Here is a 6,238-nt window from a genome sequence, read left to right as displayed (position 1 = left end):
TTTTCTGTTTTAATGTGTCATGGAGTCTCAGTGGCATGGAGCTGGTAGTAACCGAAGCCATCGCCAGAGCTCATCCCTGAGGAAAGATCGTTAAGGTACGAAAGGAACGACCTTCCGAACTGCACCCGCCAGCTAGATTCACAGCTGCTCTCGTCGTCAGAAATGCGCTGGAGAGACTGTGGCCAAGTGACGGCCTTCCCAGTTAGCATAGAGCAAGAGGAGATTATACATAAGGTGTATTTCGGCAACTGTCTTGCAGATATCTTTGTACTAAACTCAAAAGATAAAATAAGTTAACTTCCTATGTAATTATGTACAAAGCGTTTAATTTATTTTGATCTCTTTAGAAGTATAAAAAAGAGAAGAACATTCAAGAATATTAAAGTCTTGTAATGTTTGCTAATATAAAAAAAAGTGTTGTATTATCTTGCGTGGATAGTATCACAACAAATATATATATATGGCCATAAATCACTAGTGGAAGGAAACATGGCGTCCCGGACGCGGACTGTCACTTGCATGGTGCCCACTGTAGTAGATGGACTCTCACTCTCGGCGGCCAAGGCGCCACCCCACCTGGCACCCGGGGCCAGGAGGCCAGGTGTGCATGCCAGGCGGCTCCCACCACCCCCCGCAGCCTCCATGCTGTGGGCAGCTTTTGTTCTTGCTGCACCCGCAGGGGCACCCAGGCTCTTGCCAGTGTCACAGCCGGCCACTGCCGAGCGGACAGGCTCACCTCCCGGGACCTGGCTCGCCGCTGCCCGAGTGCTGCTGGGCTGGAGTGGCCAGTTGAGCTCCGGCCAGGAGGAGTCCTCGGCCAAGGGGGCCCCACAGCGGCGCCCCCAGGAACATGCTTGTCACAGGCACGGGCCACCTTCTGTGGTGAGGACCTCTCCACCGCCCCCGCCAGCAGTGAGCCCTTTTGCTGAGAGAGTTTTGTTTGACTTCTGAGATCCAAGGCTCCTTGTTTTTTAAAAACTTTAAGCGGTGTATTTTTTTCCTCTTATTTTTTCCCCCATTTTAATTTGTCTGCATGTGTGTGTGGGGTGCACCCTTCCGTCTCCACACATCATTTGACACTTACAGTATCGTTTAGACTTCGTTGCGGTGTGAGAATTATTTCTGTTTCAAATGCACATTCCTACAGTCTCCACCCCCCACCACACACAGAAAAAAAAGGCATTTTCTCTCTGTCTCTCTCTCACACACAGACACACACACATACACACACCCCTTTAGGAAGTGGGGTTCAGGTTTTAGACGAGTCTAGGAGACAATGGTGGTTCCATTTCTGGGGAGATACAGGTGGTGTTGGAAGCCAGGAGGTGCCAGTTACCCCCACCCCCACCCCAGTAGCTTGGCTCCCAGAAACCTGGCTGGCACCCTCAGTCCCAGGGTGGCCAGGTCTGAGCAGGGCCGGGGGCCGGGCCTGTGTGTGAGACGCTGCACCGCCCGTTTCAGCAATAAGGGAGATCGCTGTGCGCCGGCAGCTGTGCTGTAGACACGTCCCCAGACTGTGACCCATGCTTGTCTTGTGACCTTGTCCTTTGGAAGTCAGACAAAACTGTGCTATCAGCTTGTACAAAAGAAGGGGACACGGGACAGAGGGACACCGGACGCAGACCCCAGGGCGGCTTCCTCATGGTGCTTGTTTATTCTATATATTTAATCCTGCTTGACACTTTACCCAAGGGGAACGGTCCCTTCATCAGTTGAATGTGAGCAGCGTTATTTCATAGAGTGTGGTGACTGTTTAAACTCCTGTATTCAGCCGATCCGCGGTTTCAAACCAGATTTTTATGTGCAGACGCCGGCGACCTTCTCGTATGTTAAACCACCAGTAAGCTTTGTACATCTGTGATAACGCCTGTTTTATATTCAAATGAACAAATAAAAGCTTTTATTTTTGTTGCTCTGAAAATAGCCGTTTCTTAATGGGCGTCCTGTGAGCTGGCCCCGGGGACAGTGTACACGGGAGGACGGGCCGCAGGCGGGAGGGTCACTGACTCTTGTTGACGTGATTCGTCGCACATTCCTCACTCGTGCAAATGACCGTACTTTGAATAATGTTGAAACTTTGATGTGAGCATTTACTGCAACAAATGTTTTGTGCAGTGTTTTTTGTTTTTTTTAAATTATTTTAAATATATCTGATTGTATTTGTTCATCTGCTGCTGCAAGTATACAAATCACTGATCACTTTTTGGGACAAACAGCAGGTGTGCGTTCTGTGTGTCAGTCCTTGGTTTCCATCCACCTCTGGCGTCTGGGACAGGACTTCTGGCTCTGTCTTCTGGAAAGCAGTGACAGGTGAACGGCTCCTCAGCTGCCAGGCACGGAGGGACAGCCTTCCCTGTGGCTGAGCTGAGCGCTGCCGGGAACCTTCTTGTTGGCTTGGCCATCCCCTCCCCCAGCTGTGTTCAAGACCGTTTCCTGGCCAGTTGGGTACCCGTCTTGGGAACATAAAGGGGCTCTGGGGCCAGAGCAGAATATTGCAAAGGAGACCCGATTCCCCGGATGGAGGACCGGTGGCTGGGGGGAGGGGGAGGGGGAGGGGCGGGCTCACAGTAGGGGCCCCTGGCTAGCCCCTCACCATGGCCAGGTGCAAGGGTGTCTCGTGTGCACGTGTGTGCACCACATCTGTGGCTGCGGTCTCTACAGCGCCTTGTCCTTCCGCCACTGGCGGCTCTGCCCCCTCTGTCTTGCTGGTCCTGGAGAGCCCATGTCCCAACACCCCAGCCCTCCTTAGCCTCACAGGCTTGTGTGGATGGTCATGTGGCCTGTTCTGAGCTGGGGCAGATGCCTGGGCACCACTGCCTCCCTACGACTGAGCTGGACTGTGGGCAGCATTGTGCTGCCATCTGGCTTCTCTGGGGATGGGCGGGCTCTCTCTGGCCCCGCAGGAGGTGCTGTCCAGGCTGCCTGCTATCACTGAAGATGGGTGAGGCCACGACCCCCACCCGCCTGCACACTTTGTGACACGTCAGAGGAAATGCCAGAGACGCAGTAGGGCAGAAGGAAACATGCTGATCACTGGAGAGGTGACATTCCAGGAAGAGCCCTGAGATGGTGAGTGAATGGGTGTGGGGGACACAGGCTAAGACGGGACTCGGGCCGCCTCCTTCGATCCTGCCAGCTGGAGGCACAGATGCAGAGACAGACTCCCTCCACCAACCATGCTCCTCACCTCGGGAGTCAGTCACCTGTGGGAGAAGCAGTCACGCAGCACAGCATGACATAAGCCCAGCTCCTCCGTATGGTGGCCCTGTGGCAGCTTGGCCCCTCAGGACGTAAGTGACCCCAAAAGGCTCTAAACCCCCCATGGCTCTGACCCCCAACACACGTGTCCCTGTGGAATCTTGTTTGCTGCAGCTCCAGGTTCAGGGGCAGAAGCCAAGTGGGGTAGGGGCGGGCGGGCGGGTGGGGTGGGCATGGGTTGCTGAGGGTTTGGAGACTCGAGGGCCTCCCCCAGTTAGGATTACAGTCTGGGCAGCTCACTGTCAGCTGCCAGGTGTCCTGACACTTCAGCCAACTTTGACCCAATGCTTGTGACTGCCGGGGGCGGGATCCATGCGTGCAGAGGCCGTGAAGTGTACGCAGGGGACTGCAGGAGGAGTTAGCTTCGGCATCTAGCGGTATGTCTGGGAGAGGAGTCTACTTAGCGTGTGTCTGGCTGACCTTGTAGTTCACCTTGTAGTTTGTAGGCAGCCGGGAAAGACCTGCTGAGTCTCGGAGTCCTCAGATATGGGGTCCTGCAGAGACGCAGTACTACCAGAGATACGGCCCCAGTAGAGATAGGCTCCAGCATGATGGCAGTCCCACAGAGACGGGTCCTGTAGAGATGGGGTCCCACAGAAAATCAGGGTCCTCCAGACACCTGCAGAGTCTTGCAGAGATGGGGGAGTCCCAGGGGCCCCCCAGGCAGGCCAGCTTCATGCAGTTCTGCTCTAACAGAATGTCTGAGGTTTCCTGGGGGACGGGAGTCACAGGTGGGGACGCTGCCGCCTGCCTTAAGGCACTTCCAGGGCCGAATACCAGTAAGGGGTATTTTGTAAATGTCCTAAGACCAGGCTCTCCTTCTGTGGACTGTGTCCATGTCTGTCAGACCACGTGGCACTGGAAATGGGCCACAGCTGCCTCCATGGGAGGCCTGTCATGGTGGGGGGAGTTGTGGGGAGAAAGAAGAGGTGTATTGGGGGGGCTGAGGGGTCCTGTGAGGTGGTGGTGTCTCAGCTACCTCCTGCAGCCCCACTGAAAGGTCCTAGTGACAGTGCTGGGAAGGTGGGTTTTCAGGGGTGCTGTTTGCACCCCAGGCTGGCAGAGACAGCTGCTGGAATTGGGCGCAGGCTGTAAAGGCTGATCTCTCAGGATCCCCTTTAAAATGCACCTCAAAGGAAGGGGACTGGTGCCTTCCTCCCTCCCCATCCCCACCCCCATTTTTCATTACCAGAGAAAATTTAGCTCGGTTTATCTGCACAGTTCCTGGGTGACCCTCAGCTGGAGGCTTGGCCTGAGCCTGAGCTTCCACAGCTCCCTGAGCTGGCCTGTCCCCTGAAGAGTGAGCAGAGATGGCGAGCAGGGTGTCTCCTGCTGTGTGATCTAGGAGTGCTCTGCCCCCCCCCCCCCAATTCTGCTGCCTGGTCTCTGGACCTGCAGGCATGAGAGCTGCTAAGTTCCTGTGTGGGGTCTCTGTCTCTCTGTCTCTCTCTCTTTCTTGCTCTCTCTTGTTGACTTTGACTTGAAACTGGTTCATTTTAAACAGGGTTTTTTTTTTTTTTTTTTTTTTTTTTTGCCTCCAGGGTTATTGCCGGGGCTTGGTGCCTGCACCACAAATCCACTGCTCCTGGAGGCCATTTTCCCATTTTGTTACCCTGGCTGGTTTACCGTTGTTGGGGTTAATATTATCATTGTTATTGATGTCCTTGTTATTAGATAGGACAGAGAGAAATGGAGAGAGGAGGGGAAGACAGAGGAGGAGAGAAAGACAGACACCTGCAGACCTGCTTCACTGCCTGTGAAGTGACGCCCCTGCAGGTGGGGAGCCGGGGACTCGAACCAGGATCCTCACGCCGGTCCTTGTGCTTTGTGCCATGTGCGCTTAACCCACTGTGCTACCGCCCAACCCCCTTAAACATTTTTTAAAATCACTTATCAAATAGATGGCTTGTGAATGTTTTCTTTGCTTCCTTTTTTCTTTCTGGCACCAGGGGATTGCTGCTCCTGGAAGCCTTTCTTTTTTTCTTTTCTTTTTTGCCTCCAGGTTTATCGATGGGCCTCGGTGCCTGCACTACGAATCCACTGCTCCTGGAGGCCATTTTCCCCATTTTGTCGCCCTTGTTGTTGTTGTTATTGTTATAGTTGTTGGATAGGACAGAAAAATCAAGAGAGGAGGGGAAGACGGGGTTGGGGGGGAAAGAGAGAAAGATAGAGACCTGCAGACCTGCTTCATCGCTTGTGAAGCAACTCCCTTGCAGATAGGAAGCTGGGGACTCGAACCGGGATCCTTTCGCAGGTCCTTGACTTGGCACCATGTGCGCTTAACCCACTGTGCTACCGCCCAACCCCCTTAAACATTTTTTAAAATCACTTATCAAATAGATGGCTTGTGAATGTTTTCTTTGCTTCCTTTTTTCTTTCTGGCACCAGGGGATTGCTGCTCCTGGAAACCTTTCTTTTTTTCTTTTCTTTTTTGCCTCCAGGTTTATCGATGGGCCTCGGTGCCTGCACTACGAATCCACTGCTCCTGGAGGCCATTTTCCCCATTTTGTCGCCCTTGTTGTTGTTGTTATTGTTATAGTTGTTGGATAGGACAGAAAAATCAAGAGAGGAGGGGAAGACGGGGTTGGGGGGGAAAGAGAGAAAGATAGAGACCTGCAGACCTGCTTCATCGCTTGTGAAGCAACTCCCTTGCAGATAGGAAGCTGGGGACTCGAACCGGGATCCTTTCGCAGGTCCTTGACTTGGCACCATGTGCGCTTAACCCACTGTGCTACCGCCCAACCCCCTTAAACATTTTTTAAAATCACTTATCAAATAGATGGCTTGTGAATGTTTTCTTTGCTTCCTTTTTTCTTTCTGGCACCAGGGGATTGCTGCTCCTGGAAGCCTTTCTTTTTTTCTTTTCTTTTTTGCCTCCAGGTTTATCGATGGGCCTCGGTGCCTGCACTATGAATCCACTGCTCCTGGAGGCCATTTTCCCCATTTTGTCGCCCTTGTTGTTGTTGTTATTGTTATAGTT

This window comes from Erinaceus europaeus, chromosome 6, assembly GCF_950295315.1.
Source record: "Erinaceus europaeus chromosome 6, mEriEur2.1, whole genome shotgun sequence".
Lineage (NCBI taxonomy): Eukaryota > Metazoa > Chordata > Mammalia > Eulipotyphla > Erinaceidae > Erinaceus > Erinaceus europaeus.
This window is presented reverse-complemented; position numbering follows the sequence as displayed.